Source organism: Oryctolagus cuniculus, chromosome 10 (genome assembly GCF_051225735.1).
Source record: "Oryctolagus cuniculus isolate XC-2025 breed Fujian yellow rabbit chromosome 10, ASM5122573v1, whole genome shotgun sequence".
NCBI lineage: Eukaryota > Metazoa > Chordata > Mammalia > Lagomorpha > Leporidae > Oryctolagus > Oryctolagus cuniculus.
Window position 1 is genome coordinate 46256511 of NC_142876.1, and position 21375 is coordinate 46277885.

Genomic DNA, 21375 nt, shown 5'->3' on the forward strand with positions numbered 1-21375 from the left:
ACTTCAGAAATTTAATGACATTCTCCATTTTGAAAATGAATGACAGCATCTGGCATGTTACTATTGGATAAAAAGGATTTGTCAAATGCATTGTCCATTGACAATGTTTCAGCATTGCTGCACTAATGGCCGCAGAAGACCTACAGGTAAATAAAAACCTGGTCAGAGAAGACACGGAAGAGGTGTCTGTGTCTCTAATGAACTTGACACTCTTCTTTCACTAGGGGTTGATTTCCTCTGATATCACACCTGATTTTTGCACTTCCTTCTTTTTGTATATACACATTCAACTCTAAGGAATTTCATAGGGGAAAATGCATGTACGGAGAAAAATTCCCTTGAAGCTTTGTTACACATAACCCTATGGATCAAGCCATATGTGGTCTCCATTCATTTGTGTGTGTGTATGTGTGTGTGCGCATGCGCTCCCATAGGCGGAATTGGGTGAGACAGCTTGGTGCACATGGGATTGTCCCAGCTTGGTGGTATCAAGGCCCGGACATATGGTTATGTGGGGTGCTTGGATCTTGTGGATGGGAAATGGAATTCAAATTCTAAAGGACAGCAAAAGTCAAAGTTGTATGAATACATGCAAGGCCTGATGATTAATCCTTAGCAGAAGCCAAAACTCAAGCCAAATATCCTGCAAGAGAAGGGAACAAAGCCAGGAGTTGGCAGAATCTGCAAGGGAGCAGGAGAGGCGGCAGAGGAAAGCACTGGACGCCGTGCTGACCAGCTGGGTTTTCATGTGACTCTGGGTGGGCTTGCAGGATGTGTTAGTTTAGTTCAAGGAGCTGCTAAAGGGCAACGAATTCCTTGCAGGACAGGAGATGTTAAAAGTGTCTCATGCCTAAGTGTCAGTCTGTATCATCAGACCTTGGATGTATTCATCCATTGCTAAGCTTTTCAAAGGGATCTCCCAGGGTGAGGCCCCGTGGGCCTGGGTGATCTTCGCCTCAGGAGCTTGGCAAGCTGCTCCAGCGCTTTCTACAGTGTTTGATGTCCTGGGAGTCCTCAGGCTGTTCCTCCAGCTTCTCCTTCTATAGCTTTCCTGCACCAGTGGGGCAGCGCTGGGCTCAGGGGAGGCCCCTTCAGAAGTGCTGCCCCCCTGGCCCTCCCTTGCCCTGGGAGGTCCCCAGGCTGCCTTGAGACAAGAGGACCGCCCAAGCTGCAGTGCACAGGGCGACATCCCTCCTCAGAGGTCACGTGGCAGTGGCCTGCGGTAAGCCCAGGTTCCAGCCCACTGGGAGGACCTTGGAAGCTCAGCCAGGTTCAAGGGGCACCCCAGCCTGGTGCCGCCATCCCTCCTGGTCCATTGCAGCCACCAGGGGCCAGGTGTTCCGCCATGGAGCAGGAGGGCACCCCAAGCCAGGGACCTGGTGAAATGAGCGCTAGCCCAGGACTGCTAAAAGCCTCTCCCCTCTGACTTTCTTCTGTGGACCGAGGTTAAGCCATAAGGTAGGGTCTTGCCATCAGAGAGTGCAGGAAAGTCAGCAACTGCCATTTTCTGCTTTTATCAGCCAGAAAGGAAGAAGGTCCAAAGCAAGTGCAGTGGTGAGGGCACAGGACAGTGCTGGTCACAGCAGCTTATGGCTCTGCGATCCTCAAGGTCTCCTTTAGGAAAAACCAACTTTGGGCCCTGGTTGTGGCTTAGTGTATAAAGTTATTGTCTGTGATGCCACCACTCCATATGGATGCTGGTTTAGTCCCAGCTGCTCCACTTCTGATCCAACTGCCTGCTAATGGCTTGGGAAAGCAAAGGAAGATGGCCCAAGTGTGGCATGACCCAGCCTCAGCTGTTGCAGACATCTGGGGAATGAAGCAGTGGGTGGAAGATCTCCCTGTCTCTCTCTCTCTGTAACTCTGACTCTCAAATAAATAATAAAAATAAAAATCAAGTTCCACCACACTGTAATTTCACAATCCAGCCAACCTTTTCAATTGCTCTCCATTGAAGCTGAAAGAACAACTGTTGACTCCCCAGAACGAATCTTGAAAATCGTTAAGCAGGAGACAAGCAGGAAGTTGGTGTTTCTTTGCCTGCTGTTTCCTATATCCTGCCGCTTTGGGGGAAATCACTGGAGATGGCAGGACCTGTTGAGAACTCTTACTAAAGAACAAGGTTTTAGGGAGAAAGGTTGGTGTCAGCAATAGAGCAGATGGAAGTTATGAATTACATTGTTTGTTCATCAGAGACTCTGTCACTTGCCAGCTATGGTAACAAATGTTCAGTCCATGAAATGAATTTTAGATAGACAATATCAGGTCCACTTTCAGAGTCGGATTTTCTCATGGCTTGCTCTGATGCTTTTGGGTCCTGCTATGTGTGCATGTGTCTAATATCTTTAAGATTGCCCTGGTGTCTAATATCTTTAAGATTGCCCTGTAAAAAAAAATTAAAAATTTTAAAAAACTGCACTGTAGAGGCTGGCATTGTGGCATAGTATGTTAAGTCTCCAACTGCGTTGCTGGCATCCCATATGGGCACTGATTCAAGACACAGGTGCTCCACTTCCAATCCAGCACCCTGCTAATGCACCTGGGAAATAATGGGAGGATAGCCCAAGTGCTTGTTCCCTTGCACCTGCATGGGAGGCCTAGAAGAAGGTCCAAGCTCCTGGCTTCCGTCTGGCTCAGCCTCAGCCATTGCAAGCCATCTGGGGAGTGAACCAGTGTCTGGACGATCTCTCCTCCCCCTCCCTGAAACTCTGCCTTTCAAATAAATAAAAAAATAAATCTTTTAAAAAAAGGACTGCCCCGAAGCAGGATTAAGATTCATGTATAATGTGTTGGATCATGCTATAGTCAGCTTTGACTGTGTTAGGAACTAACAAAAATCAAATCTGGAGAAATGTCTGTGTGAATTCACTGCGCTATCAAGTCACTAAAAGAAGACTAAGAAAAATCTTAAGATGGATACCTCCTTAATGAAGAGTGCCAGGAGAAGTTAGTTTGCAACAGTATCGAGAGAGATTCCAGCCAGACTGCAGAAGCACTTCCTGAACCAGAAGCTGTGAGTGGTAGCGGCCCCGCCCCTGCGTTCACAGGCTGAGAGGTGGCTCCCAGCGGGAGGATAAGGCAGGTTGACCCCAAGCTTGTTCCAGCTCTCTTTGGCACTGTGAATGTATTTCCCTCACTTATTGCAGATCACTGCTATTTTTCCACTTGTGAAAGTCAGCCCTTGACAATTTCTTTGTAGGCTTCAAAGCCTTCCATGAATGATCTCTGTTCTCATGGGCTGGTGTGGACATCTGTACAGAAAGAAAACTCGGGCGCTGCAGAGGCTACAGATAGGGTTCAAGGTCTCGATATGATTCAGAGATTGAGGAAGCTGGGGTCTCTACCCAGCCCAGAATTTTTTTTTTTTAAGATCATAGAAACCAAATGAACGAAGAAAGCTTGTTTTTCACTGAAGGGAAAAATCCACAAACCAATAGTAACTTGGCCTGACCTTTACTGCCCCTGTAGGCCTCAGAGCTGTTGGCTCTACCTTGTAATAACCCTGATCTTTCCACTAAAAAGGAATGCTAATCAGCCTGGCTTTGTCAACCTTCATTTGTTTCCCTGTTGCTAAGTGATAGCTAAAGATTACAGGCCAGTGGAAATTTCTACTTGGCACTTTTGTTTGCAATGATGAAAAATAGTTTGGGGTATTTGAGGAAGAAATCATTTACTGGGCCTTTGGCACCATTTTTTATGCTTTTGAAAATATTTATTTGACAGGTAGTTATAGACAGTGAGAGAGAGAGACAGAGAGAAAGGTCTTCCTTGCGTTGCTTCACCCCCCAAATGGCTGCCATGGCTGGCGCTAAGCCGATCCAAAGCCAGGAACCAGGTGCTTCCTCCTGGTCTCCCATATGGGTGCAGGGCCCAAGCACCTGTGCCATCCTCCACAGCACTCCCGGGCCACAGCAGAGAACTGGACTTGAAGAGGGGCAACCCGGACTAGAACCTGGTGCCCATATGGGATGCCGGTGCCGCAGGCAGAGGATTAACCAAGTGAGCCACGGCGCCGGCCCTGGCACCATTTTTTTTTTAAGAGTCCCTCTTGATGGCCCAAGTGTTTGGGTCCTGCACCCGCATGGGAGACCAAGAGGAAGCACCTGGCTCCTGGCTTCTGATCGGCGCAGCGTGCCGGCCATAGCGGCTATTTAGGGGGTGAACCAACGGAAAGGAAGACCTTTCTCTCTGTCTCTCTCTCTCACTAACTCTGCCTGTCAAAAAAAAAAAAAAGAGTCCCTCTCTGTCCCAGCAGTCCACAGATTGGAAGAAGCAATAACCAAACCATTTGCAGAGATGCAAAGGGCCCTTCCTGCCATTATCTGTTGAGCTAGGGCTAAATGTTCTTTTACAGGCATGGGACAAATCATTATCTTTGCATACTGCATAACTTCTTCAACCCTAACATGGGGTGAAATGGTAGAGTTTATCACTAGGACTGTTGGTGAGGATAAAACAGGTGACGGAATGAGAAGGGCTTAGCATAGTGCCACCCACAGAAAGTGCTCAGCATATATTGGATACTGGATACCATTATTATTATTGTCATCACCACCATTGTTGTGGGTGAGATTTTCTCTATGATTCAGAGGATTATTATTCTAAAGGAAGTACACATTTATTTTCCTTTCTTAAGTAATGCCTGCAGTACAACACTTTTTATAGCTATTTTTATTTATTTGAAAGGCAAAGAGATACAGACAGAAAGATAGGATGAAGATCTACCATCCTCCAGTTCACTCCCCAAATGCTGACAACAGCTGGGTCTGGACCAGGCCAAAGCCAGGCGCCTGGAACTCCGACCATGTTTCCTATATGAATGTCAGGGACCTATGTACTTGAGCCATTACCAGCTGCCTCTTAGAATGCATATTAGTAGAAAGCTGAAATTAGGAGAAGAGTCAGGACTGAAACCCAGAATTCTGATATAGGACGTAGGTTTACCAAGTGACATCTTAACTGCTGCACCAAATGCCCACGTGAGTATGATTTTTGACCAGGGTGAGAGCTATTGAGTAATGAAGGCCACTGTGTCTTACAGCTTTCTTCACCTAGCAGTGCTGCAGGGTGCCACCCTGTGGGGGACGCTGAATCCGGAGAGGCCTAGAGGAACTTCCTGAGCCTGCCTCGAATTTGAAAACCTGTCTTTAAGCTTCAAATCCCTGGTGGCAAACACCCCAGCCCCAGGGCGCTTCTGCCTAAGGATCATTAAGGTGGTATAACAGGAGTGGCTAAGACCCTTTTGCCTCACACCACCCCACCCCTTGCCCGCATCTGCTCATCTGCTCTGTACCATCCGCTCTGTACCTCAGCTATATATACTCCTCCCTTTTACAATAAAGTGAGACCCTGCTTCCACTGGGCTCCCCACCGCGTCTGGTTGTCCCCCGGTTTGGGGAAGGCTGAGTGGCGGGTGGCGCACTTCCCCTCCTCGGTCAAGGCAAGCTGCGGGAAGCCTGCCCAATTCTCAGGCGGTGGCGAGGAACAGTCACCGCACCACCCCTTGTCCCCATGCCCTTCACATTTGGTTTGCTGGCATACAAGGTTGGAAAGTTCAGAAGGCAGTGATGGGTCGATAAGTTCAGGTGTCCTTGCATCTTTGCAGGCACCAAAAATAATGTGGGAGTATCTCTGTCTTGTTCACTTTGAAGCACCTGTTAGAACTGCAGAGAGCTGATTTTGAATGAACCTCACCTGTAACCTGCTGTCTGTAATTTTTACATCATAAATAATTCTGTGATAAACATTGCGTGCGTGCATCTTTTCATGATTGTCAGATTATCTCCAGAGGTAAAACTCTAGGGGCTGGGCTGCAGAATCTGATTAGCTTTCAATGAGTCCTCAGAGAGGTCAGAGGAGGCAGCACTAGGTAACAGATGAGCTTCATCCCAAGGGACCAGGGCTAGGTAGGATTGGGGGTGGGGAAGGGGGAGGCTTAGGCATTTGGTTTTTCTCTGAGTTCCTTCTATTTCCTTTATAGTTTCTCTTGGTTTTCTCCACTTCTTTTTTGAAGCCCCTGATTTGTACTTTCAGCCAAACATCACTGGAATATGAAAGAAAGAGGAAGAGAGGTATCCTTTCACCATTTTCTTTATTTCTATTATATTCTAGCTTTGGCTGTAGATGAGGTAAGTGGATCCTTAAACTAATTTGTCTGATTTTTAAGACTTAAAATCCTGCACTTGTAATAACCCCATCGTGAGTTATTTTACTCTAGTTTAGAATTCTCCAGGTTATATGGAGATTTTATTCTTTTTTTTTTTTTTAAGAGAAACTTCTGTATGAAAGAGATTGTCCACTAGAGAAGCATGAATCTCCATCTCGCTCTAACCACATCTTTGGTTGTTCTCAAAAAAATTTGAAGAATGCTTTGTTTGTGTGTCTTTTCCCTTCTGTGACAATTTCTAACTAAATGCCTCTTATCGATGTTTCATTCCAAATTCTCAGAGAAAGGAATTAACTGGACCTATTATTCACCATCATCCCATTAGGGGCAGATCTTTGAAACAGCCTACTTCTTGGGCTTCTAGACAGCCTATAGAGGCTACTCTTGAGTTATGCCCTCATCTGTCCTCTCATTTGCTGTGGGCGGTATGTGTGGAAGGGTGGCTGCATCACATGGAAGGGAAGGACCCCTCTGCTGTCTGGAATTTGAGGCCTGGGAACCAACACTTGGTGGTTCCACAGCGCTCTTATGCAGGGATTTCTCTTAAATTGTCCAACTGGGAAAGACAGACCTTGGTAAGCATTGCTTGGCATTTTGAGAAAAGGAGCCCCTGAAACTGTCTAAACATAGACTTATGCTGTGACCCAACATCTCTACTCCTAGGTCATCAGCCCAAGAAAAATGAAAACATATGGGGCAACAAAGACTTGAACAGGAATTTTCACAGAGCTTTTAGACTTGATTTTTTGGGTAAAGATTCACTGATTTATTTGAAAGGCCAAGTTACAAAGAGAGAGAGAGAGAATTTCCATCCACCGGTTCACTCCCCAAATAGTCACAATGGCCTGGGCTAGAACACCATCTGGGTCTCCCCTGTGGGTGGCAGGGGCACAAGCACTTGGGCCATCTTTCATTGCCTTTCCAGGCATATTAGCAGGGAGCTGGTTCAGAAGTAGAGCAGCTGGGACATGGAATAGTGCCCATGTGGGATGCTAGTATCACAGGCAGTTTAAGCCGCTGTGCACAATTCTGGCCCTTTAGATTTTTTTTTTTTTTTTGAGGTTTTATGCTTGATACTGCAAAGCTGAATACAGTCCAGGTGTCCATCAAAATGATAACAGCTAAAAACATTAACATAATTATACAATAGACTACTATTGTTAAAAAAAAAAGAGGCATATTACTGATACAGGCAACCCAGGTGAGTCTCACAGACATTATACTGAGTGAAAGAAGCTTTATTCCAAGGAACAGGAGTGAATCCATCTATGTAAAGTTCTAGGTGTGGCAACAACTCTCCAAGGGAGTTTTTTAAAAGCCCCTTTTCTAAGTAAAATAAATTATTGTGTCTGGTGTGGGGGCGGGGCCTGATCCAGAAAAGACCTTATTATTTTTGGGAGTAATGGTAATTTCCACCTCTGGCAAGGAGTTTAATTTACACAGGCATATGCATTTGTCAAAAGTTAGCAATTGCACTGGCGCTGTGGCACAGCAGGTTAAGGCCCTAGCTTTTAGTGCCGGCATCCCATATGGGCACCAGTTCAAGACCTGGCTGCTCCACTTCCAATCCAGCTCTCTGCTATGGCCTGGGGAAAGCAGTTAAAGATGGCCCAAGTCCTTGGGCCCCTGCACCCATGTGGGAGATCCGGAAGAAGCTCCTGGCTTCAGATCGGCACAGTTCCTGCCGTTGGGGCCATCAGGGGAATGAACCAGTGGATGGAAGACCTCTCTCTCTTTCTCTCTGACTCTCCTCTCTCTGTGTAATTCTGACTTTCAAATAAATAAATCTTTTTTAAAAAACTTAGCAATTTCACTCTTTTTTTCTTTCTTTTTAAAACAAAGATTTATTTATTTGAAAGACAGAGTTACAGGGTGGGAGCAGGTAGAGAGAGAGAGACAGAGAGACAGAGATACAGAGAGACAAAGAGAGGTAGCTTCCATCTGCTAATTCACTCCTCAAATGGCTGCAATACCAGGAGCCAGGAGCTTCTTCTTTGTCTCCCACATGGGTGCAGGGGCCCAAGCACTTGGGCCATCCTCCACCACTTTCCCAGGTGCATGAGCAGGGAGCTGGATCAGAAGTGGAGCAGCCAGACTCGAACCGGTGGCCATATTGGGATGCCAGCATTGCAGGTGGCAGCTTCAACACACTATGGCACAGTGCCAGCCCCAGAAGCTGCACTCTTAGAGTGGATGCATTTAATGGCATCTAATTTTGTCTAAGATGAAAGAAAACATTAGCAAATCTTAACCTTGAATGGCTTGCACACTGATGTATCTCAGAAGAAGGGTACAGATAGTTACAATTTAATTTCCGTTTTAGTTACAATTTAATTTCCGTTTTATTAAATGAAAAACTAATGAATGAATACACAAATGAATGGAGAGGTAAAAACGATGAGACAAGAATAGTGAAACATTAATGTTGGCATCTTGGTGGTAGGAATATGAGTATTTTTCAAATTTGCTGTTTAACAAGTTTCCCAATAGGGGCCGGCATTGTGGTGCAGTGGGTTACAGGGTGGGAAGCCTCTGCCTGAGACACCAGCATCCCTTATTGGAGTGCTAGTTTGAGTCCTGGCTGCTCCCTTCCTGATCCAGCTTCCTGTTAATTCACCTGGGAAAGCAGCATAAGAGGGCCCAGATGCCATGTCCCTGAGACCTACATGAGCGACCTGGATGAAATTCCAGGCTCCTGGTGTTGGCCTGGCTTATCCCAGATCATTGCAGCCATCTGGGGAGTGAACCTGCAGATGGAAGGTCTTTTTCTCTGCCTCTACCTCTCTCTGTGTCACTCTGCCTTTAAAATAAGTAAAGTAAATATATTTTTAATAAAGCTCCCCAATGAAAAGTTTGGGAAAATAAATCTTTTACCAAGTTCTGTCTTCTGATTGTGTTTGGGCTCTAACAGGTGCTTCTGATTGTGTTTATCTTCTTGGCCTCTGTGGATTCTGTGACCTTGCTGACAAAACAATTACATTTACTTTACAGCAAAGAAAAAGGCACCAAGAACACATGAAAAAATCAGTGAAAGAGGGGAAAAGAGGCTTAATAGTTAACATTCGTGGTGGTTGGAATTGCTGTTAATTTTCTTCCTTCAGAATCTCCCACTTCCAGCCCAGCCTCCACTGGCCTGAGGGTTCGTTCCAGCACCTGGTCATGAGACTGTTTCTGCTCCGAAATGTTTGGAGGCTGTGTGTGGTGTAGAGTCCGGTCCCAGCCTTAGCCTGCCGTTCCAAGTCTCCCAGGGGGTGATCCTTGCCTCCCTCCCATCCACGACTGTGCCGCCCCAGTGCTGTGAGTCCCCACACACCTGCCACTCTTCATCTGGGGGAGATGGGCCTGGGGTCCAGCTGATTCCTCTGTTCACTTCATCTCCAATTTTCATGAAAAGCCCACCTCTCTAAGAAGACCTCCTGGATAATCTCTCTCCCCTTTCAGTTTGGAGGAATTGGGATTAACAAAGGGAAATGAATCAAAAGAGGACTAAATCTATCCAATCAACCTTGGCATTTTCTTTCTGTTTTCAATGCCTTGTTCATGACAGGCTGTTTTGGTTTTTAGAATAGGTTACTTAGTAACTTATACCTGTGTTTTATTGTGAGGCCCTGGAGACCAAGTGCTGGGGCTCATTCAACTTTGTAGAGTGAGAATTCAACAAATGTTCATTTAATTGAATCTAGTCTTGCAAAAACATCACATTTATTCTTAAAATAGTCCATATCAGACTGAATGTGTTGTTAATTCATTGATATCATTTCTTTCGAAGTACATGTAAAACATTTATTTATGTTCATTTAATTTGAAAGGCAGAGAGATTGATATAGACAGAGAGATCTTTCATCCTCTGGTTCACTCATCAAATCCCCACAACAGCCAGGGCTGGGTTAGGCCAAAGCCCAAAGCCAGGAACTTCATCTGGGTCTGCTATGGGTGTGGAAGGACCCAAACCCTTGAGCTATCACCTGTGGCCTGCCAAGGTGTGCATTAGCAGGAAGCTGGGCTACAAGTGGAGCTGAAACTTGAACCCAGGTTCTCCTGTGGGGGATGCTGGCATCAGAGGCAGCATCTTAACTTCTTAACCGCTGCACCAAACGCTCTCCCCTCCCCACAAAGTATTTATAACACAACCAGAGGCTCATGACTGACCTCAGAAAGCCGCTTTGTATTTCATCCACCACTGCAAGCGTGGTACAGGTTTTTTTATACTCCCATAATCTGGGCCTCATTTCCCAGGCGATCCCAAGCACAGTGCACTTTATCTGGGAGGGGTACATCTGGATACGGATGGTACAGGCCTGTGTGAGATTCAATTGCTCCTGAATCTACTAGGTTGCTGAATTTTTTTTTTTTTTTTCTTCCTGGCTTGAACACAGGCTTGCCTCTTTTACTGCTTGTATAGTGCCATCTTGTGGTGACAAAGTACATAACCCTCACAGTCACTCCTATGCTAGGAAATGGTCTTTTGGGCGTGCACAGGTGTGGACAATATTGCTTTTGATGTCCTGTCTTATTTCTGTTATTCCATATTATTTATTTATTACAGCAGATTCCAGAAGGAGACGCCTGTGAGTTATCACCAGCTGAGTGTCCACGTAGTGTACTGTAGGGCACCTCAAAGGGGGCTTCTTTGGGCAGGGGTGTATTTAGAAGCATTTATGATGCTTGTATTTTGTGCATTTCCCCATATCCCTCTTTGCTGTGCCCCAAGAGCTGTTTCCTCCTCCCCAAGCCGATGACTTTTCTTTGAGAAAGACCGCATCTCGTTAGGACAGTGCTAGAAGTATTCTTGGAGTGGGACTGGAGCTGATAAAACTCGAGATTACTTCAGGAGAGTCCAGTGCTAGGGAGACTGTGCAAGCAAACTTTCTGCTATACGAAGCAGAAAGCGGCAGGGGAGCAGCAGTGGGACATCTGGGTTCTAGCCTAATGTGCAATGCGTAAAAGGACATGGTAATCAACAAGCCTTCAACACAGTGAGTAAGATCTCCGACAATTCAAGCGAGCAGAATATAAACCTCAAAAGGAGAGATTTTGAGTCATTGCAAATAGTTCTCATTTTACACAAAAAGCTCCTATAGGTTTCTTCATATAAGAGTCCCCCTGAAAACCCTTGTTGGACTCCAATGCAGACTTCCAAATGAGAACCAGTGTGGACTTCATATACAGCTGATTAATGTTGCAAATGAACGAGGAAGGGCAGTTAGGACACTGGCATCACTAATCATGCGGAAGTTTATAAAATCTACCCAGAAATTTTTGTTGGATTTTCAATTCACAACTCTCCTGCTTCAGTGGGTCAAAGGCGTTCCTCCTAGACAAGGTTAACTCTAAAAGGGGTGCTGGTCAGGCATTTGGCTTAGTGATTAAGAGGCTTGGGTCCCATATCAGACTACCTGGATTTGATACCTGCCTCCTGTTCCTGACTCCAGCTTCCTGCTACTGCAGACCTGGGGAGGCAGCAGTGATGCCCCGAGTAACTGGATCCCTGCCAGCCACCCACATAAGAGAGCTGGACTGAGTTCCAGGCTCCTGGCTGTGGCCTGGCCCTGGATGTTGTAGGCATGTGGGGAATGAACCAGTGGATGGTAGCAATCTGTTTGTCTGTCTCTTTTTATCTTAAATGAAAAATAAATAAATAAATTCCTTATCTCAATTCTTCAGTCTTCCTATGATTGGCCATTCATTTATTTAATCAATTAATCAAACAACTATTCCCTGGTTGGTTGACTTTGTTATAGATTCTGGAGTAAGCACACATTAACAATGATCAAAAAGGCCCATTCCTGCCTTCAGTTATCTCAATACGTGGTGTGGGTGGGGATCAGACAGAAGAAAAAAATACATATGAAGCAATTAGGGAAATACAGAAAATAGTTTTTTTAATCTATTCTTAGCCTCTTTCTAATAAATATCAATGTAATGAAAGATTTTTAGTAAAAGAACACTTCAAAAATGAGGGAATCTGAGTGAAATAAATAAGGGGTTGAGACCAGGCAGTGCATCTTCTTAGAAAATTAATAAATAAAAATTCAAATTTTCCTAAGCCAATTTGATCACTAAGCAAATGACAAATTAAAGTCTTTTAACACTGATAACTTCTACTGTGTTTGGATGACTGGAGGATCTGGCAGTGGCAAGATTCTCCCAGAAATGGAAAGACACAAGACAGACGGATGGTAGGCCTCAAGTGCATTGCTGGAGCTATGTGACTACTGGGCCTATCATCTTCTCATGCCTCATTCATGGACCTGCCATGGGGCTGCACCCAATGTCTAATCAACCACCAGACTCACAAGCACTCATTGCCAAAGAAACTTAGTTTCTATGATCTCATGCTAATCTGATACGGTTGTTGATAATGATATTTGAAGGGCTAAGGAGATCTGTTCCTGAAGTCTGGATCTCTGATTAAATTTTCCAAATGCTAACCATTCCCAGGGGATAAATTAGAATTAGACATTTACACATGTCTATCCCACATCTTTTGTTAACGTAATTTTAAAGTGAACTGCTGCTTAGATGTGACAGCAGAGGTCATCATGAAGTCTTTGATTTTACTTCCTCCCCTACTGGCAGAGGAGATAGAGAAAGGAAAAATTGTGTTGACTTAAATATAGAATACAAAAGCCAACCAGAAAAGGGCACTGTGCTAAATATAGGAGCTTCAGAAGCCAGTAAGAAAAAACATTCACCCTTAGAATGAGTTACAAAGGAGAGGAGAATTCTGCTTCCAAAGCTTAGTATGGGAGCCATTGGTGGGACAAGAGCCTCTAAAGAAACTAAAGAGCAAGGTGAAGCTCAAGGCCATTGCTGCTGAGTTGGGGGTGTTAGCTGCTGTCAGCCCACGGCTGTGGACACTGTGCAGCCAGGTGAGCATTTGCTTTGAACTCCTGCCAGGTTTCTCTGGAGGCTCAACAGAAACTCTGAAATATCTTCATTCAGGCTACTTCCAACTCCTGTTTGAATTTTATCACTGTTAAAAACAATTTTTATAAACAATTCACTGAATGGCTGGATAAAGGTATTCATGACTTTGATGGGAAAACAAGGTGTACGTTTTCAAGCTAAGTTAGTGTATTTGGTAGGTATAGGGGCTGAACTGTTTTCCCCAACTTCACATGTTGTATTTCTAACCCCTAGTACCTCAGAATGCGACCATATTTGGAGACAGGACCTTTACAGATGTAAACAAAAGAAAATGAAGCCATTAGGATGGGCTCTAACTCAGTGTGTGTCCTTAAAAGAAGAGGAGACTGGGACACCGACAGGTACAGAGGGAGACCAAATGAAGACACAGGGAGAAGAGGGTCACCTGCAAACCAAGGAGATGGGCCTCAGAGGAAACCAAGCCTGCTGCCACCCTGAACTCAGACTTCCAGCTTCTGAACTAGAAAAACAAGAGCAAACCAAACACAGAATTGACAGGAGAAAATAAATAATAAAACTTAGAGCACAAACAAGTGACTTAAACACCAACATACAACAAAAAGTCAATGAAACAAAGAGCTGACTCATTGGAAAGATAAACAACGTGGATAAACCCTTAAGTAGACTAACCAAGAAAAAAAGAGAGAGGATTTAAATACATAGAATTGGAGATAAAATGAAGACATTATGGCCAACACTACAGAAATACAAAGGACTGTTAGAGATTACTATGAATAATTACATGGCAACAAATTCAATAGCCTAGAAGAAATAGACAAATTCTTGGACACATGCACCTTACCAAGATTGAATCATGAGCGAATACAGTACCTAATCAGGCCAATAACAAGCAGTGAGATTGAATCAGTAATTAAGAAAAAAATCTCTCATCAAAGAAAAGCTCTGGACTAGATGGCTTCACTGCTGAATTCTACCAAACTTTTGAAGGACAATTAAGATAAATACTTCTAAAAGGATTTCAAAAGATAGAAAAAAAAGGAATTCTTCCAAACTGAATCTATGAGGCCAGCATTACCTTAATATCAAAACCAGACAAGGATACAACCAAAAAAAGAAAGCTACAGGCCAATATCCTTGATGAACATAGATGCAAAAACGTCAACAAAATACTGGAAATTGAATCTAACAGCATATTAAAAATATCATCCACCCTGATCAAGTTTTTTCTAGTGGTGCAAGGATGATTCAACATATGCAGTTCAATAAAAATGATGTACAACATCAACAGAATCTAATTCAATGTGACTTGTGTCCTTAAAAGAAGAGGAGATTGGGACACTGACAGGTACAGAGGGGAGACCAAAAATCATATGTTCATCTTAATAGTTGCAGAAAGAGTATTTGATAATTGAACATCCATTCATGATAAAAATTCTGACAAAATTAGGTGTAGAAGCAACGTACATCAATATAATAAAGTCTACATGTATCAAGTGAACAGCTAACATTGTATTCAATAGCAAAAACCTGAAGGCTTTCTGAGATTTGGAACAAAAAAATATATGTTCATTCACTTTCATCACTTTTTTCAACTTAATACCAGAAGTTCTAGCTAGAGCAATTAGGCAAGAGAATAAATAAAGGACACCCAAACTGGAGGAGGAAGGTAAATTGTCACCACTTGCAGAGGACACGATCTTGTAGATGGAAAACCCAAGGACTCCACCAAAAACCTGTTGGACCCAATAAACAAACTCAGCAAAGTTGCAGGATGTAAAGTCAATATTACAAAAATCAATAGTATTATTATACATGAATAGTGAATCACCTGAAAAAGAAATCAAGAATGAAATACCATTTCTAATAAAAAAAATTACGTGGTGATAAGTTTTATCAAAGAAATGAAAGATCTTTCCAATGAAAACGATCAATCATTGATGAAAGACACTGAAGAGGCCGGCGCCGCGGCTCAATAGGCTAATCCTCCACCTAGCGGCGCCGGCACACAGGGTTCTAGTCCCGGTCGGGGTGCCAGATTCTGTCCCGGTTGCCCCTCTTCCAGGCCAGCTCTCTGCTGTGGCCAGGGAGTGCAGTGGAGGATGGCCCAAGTCCTTGGGCCCTGCACCCCATGGGAGACCAGGATAAGTACCTGGCTCCTGGCTTCGGATCAGCGCGGTGCGCCGGCCGCAGCGGCCATTGGAGGGTGAACCAACGGCAAAGGAAGACTTTTCTCTCTGTCTCTCTCTCTCACTGTCCACTCTGCCTGTCAAAAAAAAAAAAAAGACAGACACTGAAGAGGCTACAGAGAAATGGAAACACATCTTGTATTCATGTATTGGAAGAATCAATATCATTAAAATGCACATAAAACCTACAGCCTTTTACAAATTCAATGAAATCCCTATTAAATCCCTATTAAAACCTATTTAATCCCTATTAAAATGATATTATTGTAAGAACAAGAGAAAACACTAACAAAACTTGTACGGAATGACAAAAGACCCTAAATAGCCAAAGCAATCTTTAGAAAAAAAGTATGAGGCATTACACCATCTGGTTTGAAAATATATTATAAACCACAGTGTTTAAAACAGCATGGTTTGGGCATAAAAATACATCCATAGACTGGTGGATAGACTGGTGGAACACAACAGAGACTCTAGAATCAAACCCACACATCTACAGCCAACTGATCTTTGACAAAGTTGCTTAGACAAGTGTTGTAAAAAAGTCTTTTTAATAAATGGTATCCACACACAGAGGGATGAAACTAGATCCATATCTTTCTTTCTTTTTTTAAAAAATAGATTTAATTACTTGAAAGAGCTACAAAGAGAGAGGAGAGGCAGAGAGAGAGAGAGAGAGAGAGAAAGAGAAGTCTTCCATCCACTGGTTCAACTCCCCAATTGGCCACAAAGTTCAGAGCTGTGCCAATCCAAAGCCAGGAGCCAAGAGCTTCTTCCAGATCTCCCACACGGGTTAAGGGACCCAAGGACTTGGGCCATCTTCTACTGCTTTCCCAGGCCATAGCAGAGAGCTGGATCAGAAGTGGAGCAGCCAGGACTGGAACCTGCACCCATCTGGGATGCCGGCACTACAGGAGGCAGTTTTACCCACTACGCCACTATGCCACTGCACCAGCCCCTATATATTTCACCATGTGCAAATATCAACTCAAAATGGATTAAATATATAACTGTGAAACCAGAAATTGTGCTACTATTAGAAGAAAACATAGAGAAAACTCTTTTAGATATTGTCATGGACCAGCTTTTTCTAGATTAGGCTTCAAAAGTACAGGAAATAAAAGCAAAAATAGGGGGCCAGTGCTGTGGTGTAGTGGGCTAAGCCTCCACTTGCAGTGTCGGCATCCCATATGGGTGCTGGTTCTAGTCCCAGCTGCTCCTCTTCTGATCCAGCTCTCTGCTATGACCTGGGAAAGCAGTAGAAGATGGACCAAGTCATTGGGTCTCTGTACCCTCATGGGAGACCTGGATTGAGCTCCTGGCTCTTGGTTTCAGATTGACCCAGCTCCGGCCATTGCAACCATTTGGGGAATGAACTAGTGGATGGAAGACCTCTCTCTGCCTCTCCCTCTCTCTCTCTGTAATTCTACCTCTCAAATAAATAAAATCTTCAAAAAAGCAAAACTAGACAAAAGAGATTTCATCAAACTTAAAGAGCTTTTGCACAGCAAAGGAAAAAATCAACAGAATGAAGAGACGACCTGTAGAATGGGAGAAAATATGTTCAAGCTATATATCTGACAAGGGGTTAATATTCACAATATACAAGAAATGCAAAGAACACAATTGAAAACACATACACACCCCCAATAATCCAATTTTAAAATGGGCAGTAGATCTAAACAGACGTTTCTCAAAGGAAGACATACAAATGTCCAACAGGTACATCAAAAAATGCTTGACACCACTAATCATCATGGAAATACAAATCAAACCTACAATGCAATATCACTTCACTCCAGTAAGATTGGCTACTATCAAAAAGACAAAAATAACAAGTGTTGGTGGGGATGTGTAGAAAAGGGAACATTAGTACACTGTTGGTGGGAATGTAAATTAGTTCTGCCATTATGGAAAACAGTATGGAGATTCTTCAAAAAACTAACAATAAATCCACCATATGATCAGCAATCGCGTTATTGGCTATATATCCAAAGAAATGAAATCCTTCTGTTGCTGAGACATTGCATTTCTATATTTAGTGCACAATAGTCAAGAAAGGGAAACCACGGATGAATGGAGATAGAAAACATGGCACATATACACCATGGAATATTACTCAGCCATAGAAGAAGATGAAATCTTGTCATTTGAAGTAATGTAAATGAACAGGAGGTCATTATGTTGATTGAAACAAACAAAAAAAAACAGGTGAACTTAGAAACAAGTGAACTCATAGAAGTAAAAAATGTAATGGTGATTACCAGAAACTGGGGAGGAAATGGGGAGGGAGGGATACCCAAAGGCTGATTGAGCTGTAGTAGGTTGTAGCTAGAAGGAGTAAGAATGTCTGGGGATCTATGGCACAACAGGCTGATTATGGATAATGTACTACACAGTTCTCTACTTAGAAGAGCCTAAAGGATAGGAATTTGGATGCTTTCACCACAAAGAACTATTAAGCCAAAAGAGAGAGTGAGAATGTTCTAGATTAGTAGACATTAACTTGATAGCTAAATGCAATGTGTGGTCTTCAGAGGGATCCAGGATCAAAAAGAGAACTCTAAAGGACACTATTACAGCAGTTGAAAGGCATTATATCAATAACAGATATCTTAAAGGTGCTAATGCCCTTTGTTTTTAAGGGTCCATGTTGGGTATATATAAGTATATAAATATATACTTATAAATATAAGTATAAAATATATAAATATATAAATATACTTACCCTGATTGGATATTACATAACGTATACATGTAATGAAAAAGCTCATTGTACCCCCATAAAAGTGCAAATTTTCATATGACCATTACAATTTTATTAAAAACAATTTTCAATAAGAGTGGATGAACATTTCAATAAAACCTTGTTGCTTTAATATAGGAAACCAAATTCTATTCTATTAGTGATCAAATTTTTAGAAACCATATAAACAATTTCTTTTTAATCTCAATCAGCCTGATTATGCAAGATTCATCTTCTATAAAACTTTTATAATCTTCTTATATTGCTTCAGTTAATTGCCATACATTTTTCTCTTTTTCCTTGTGGAACAGCAGTCATTTTACTTTAGTACAAAAGTTATATTTTTCCCTTAATAAAAACAAACCTCTTATATCCTGTAACTTCGCTTGCCAAAAACATGTTTTACTTTCTCACATACAGAATTGTCTTCCCTTATATTTCCAGCTTAATTGCCATATATTGATTGGAATTTTAATTACTTTTAGTAATCTTAATTTCCAGTAAAAACCTAGTGAGCAAGCTTGACCTGTCATATTTCAGCAGTTCATAAAACACTTATTAATAGGTTTAAATATTCTTTCATAGAATTGAAGAAACGAGTATTTAAATTTTTTTAAAAATTTATTTGAGAGGCAGAGGCAGAAAGAGAGAGAGAGAGAGAGAGAGAGAGAGAGAATCTTCCATCCACTGGCTCACTCCCCAGATGGCTGCAACGGCAGGAGCTACGTCAATCCAAAGCCAGAAACCAGGAGCTTCTTGCGGGTCTCCCAGGTAGGTACAGGGGCCCAAGGACCTGGGCCATCTTCTTCTGCTTTCCCAGGCCATAGCAGAGAGCTGGATCAGAAGAGGAGTAGCTGGGACTTAAACTGGCGCCCAGATGGGATGCCAGCACTCCGGGTGACAGCTTTACCCACTACACTACAGCGCTGGCCCCGAGTCTTTTTTCTATTTAGAAACATTTATCCCATATTTTTCCCTTTATTTTTTTAACTAGTAAAATTACTTAAGCATGGTCATTACTTTAAGTTCTTCTCCTGTCAAAGAAAAACTCAAAAAACTAAGTTGTTGTAGTTAATTCATAGGAAGCAGGGCCCAGCTTTGTAGTGCAACGGGTCAAGTAGCCGCCTGTGATGTCACCAACCTATATGGGAGTACTGATTTGAGTCCGGGCTGCTTTGCTTCTGTTCCTGCTCCCTGCTAATGCACCTGAGAAAGCAGTAGACAATGGCTCAAGTGCTTGGACCCCTGCACCCATGCAGGAGATCTGGATGGAGTTTCAAGCTCTTGGCTTTGTCCTGACCGTGTCCCAACTGTTGTGACCATTTGGGCAGTGAACCAGTGGATGGAAGAGCTCTCTGTTTCTCCTTTTCTTTCACTCTGCCTTTCAAATAAATAAAACAAATCTTTAAAAAAAATACATAGAGGGGCCGATACTGTGGCGTAGCAGGCTAAGCTGCTGCCTGCAGTCCCACCATCCTGCATGGGTGCCAGTTCAAGTCCCGGCTGCTTCACTTCTGATCCAGCTCCCTGCTAATGTGCCTGAGAAAGCAGCAGAGGATGGCCCATGTGCTTGGGCCCCTGCACCCACATGGGAAGCCCAGAAGAAGCTCCTGGCTCCTGGCTTCAGCCTGGCCCAGATCTAGCTAGTGCTGTCATTTGGGGAGTAAAACAGTCGATGGAAGACCTGTCTTTTTCTGTCTTTCCCTCTCTAACTGTGCCTTTCAAATAAAATAAATAAATCTTTAAGAAAAATACATAGAAAGCAATGAACACTGTACTCTACCTTTATTTATATCATTTGTTCTTAGATTGAAATTTTATTTTTATGATTTTAAATATCTAGGAATGATAATTTTTCCTGGCCATTAAACTCAGGCCCAAATGTATGTTAACAATTCTGCAAACATCTTTTCTTTAAAAATTTTCAAAGCAGCTTATTTATCACAGATTTACGCAAGTACGTGAACCAATAGGCATTTGGGTTAATCTAATTTTTTCTGAACCATTATTCTAGGTTTATTCCATTTTCTCTGTATTGGTTCACACTGACATAACAGTATGAAAGTTTGCATATATTGAGTTTCTCCTCATTTTCTTTTCTTTCATTAAACAACTCTAGCTGGTAAATAGTGACATAATCCAGAGATCTGTAGATGGCCACTTTGTATTTGATCCCAGGGAGTACTCTGGCCCAACACTATTACAATTAAGCACTACTATCTTGTTTTTTCTTTTTAGGCTTATGACTAAAATTTTTTAATTTTGTAAAATGAGCCCTAAGGGGCTACAAGAATAGAGCTCTGATTACCTGCTACTATTTACGACCAGACCTGTTGACAGAGAACCAAATTACAAAACAAGTTTTTCAAGTTACAAAGCAATCTCTCAGGGAAATCTAATTCCAAAACCAGGAAAGCCTTTTTAAAACAATGCCCAGTTACAGCAGAATCGAATTAGCACAAGAGCTGTTACCTTGACAGTGCCCTGTGCAGATTGCTCTGGAAGATGTTTCCAAATTTCAAGCCAAGTTGCAGCCTCCTTGCTTCTATCCTAAAAGCACTTTAGGCCAGTGACACCTGGTTAACATTCAGCCACTCAAAGCCTTCCCTGAGACTAACAAGTTCCTGACAGCTTAAATACAGCTCCCAAGAGTGACTTTTGACTAGGGGCCAGTGTGCATGGACAAGATGTTCACTTAGGACCAGAGTTTGCCAGTTGTTGTAGAACCCCCAAAAACCTAGGTCTGTTTGCCTGAAGTGTAGTAAGCCAATCAATGACATCAGTGTGGAAGAAAATAGGTATTTATTGTAAAGTGCAGAGCAGGGAGCTGGGTAGCTACCATTTAATTCCTGGGCTTCTTAAGAGTTTAGGGATAAGCCGGCGCTGCGGCTCACTAGGCTAATCCTCCGCCTGTGGTGCCGGCACACCGGGTTCTGGTCCTGGTTGGGGAACCGGATTCTGTCCCGGTTGCTCCTCTTCCAGTCTGGTGCTCTGCTGTGGCCCAGGAGTGCAGTGGAGGATGGCCCAAGTGCTTGGGCCCTACACCCACATGGGAGACCAGAAGGAAGCACCTGGCTCTTGGCTTTGGATCGGCGCAGAGCCGGCTGCAGTGGCCATTTGAGGGGTGAACCAATGGAAAGGAAAACCTTTCTCTCTCTCTCTCTCTCTCTCACTGTCTAACTCTGCCTGTCAAAAAAAAAAAAAAAAAAAAAGAGTTTAGGGATAAAGCTTTTATAGATTGAACTTGGGGTTGAGAAGTGTGTGTTCACTGCATGTCTAGGTCACTTGTTGGCCCTCCTTTGACTGGTTCATGATACCATGTTCTTTTGGGAATTTTGGTGATAGCAAAGTGGGCTGGAGTCAGTCATAGGGTAAACACTTCTTGC

The 21375-nt window shown here is 43.1% G+C and overlaps 1 long non-coding RNA gene across 5 annotated transcripts in view; it reads left to right on the forward strand.

The window, feature by feature from the left end:
* The window catches only part of LOC103349317 (uncharacterized), a 29945-nt gene extending 14056 nt beyond the window's left edge, over nucleotides 1-15889 (forward strand). Inside the window, exons 3-4 of one of the 5 annotated variants that reach the window (XR_016214068.1) lie at nucleotides 9268-9463; nucleotides 13310-15888. This is a non-coding gene — a long non-coding RNA (uncharacterized LOC103349317). The other 4 variants (XR_016214069.1, XR_016214071.1, XR_016214073.1 and 1 more) reach the window with 4 other exon arrangements.
* Nucleotides 15890-21375: the final 5486 nt, after the last annotated feature.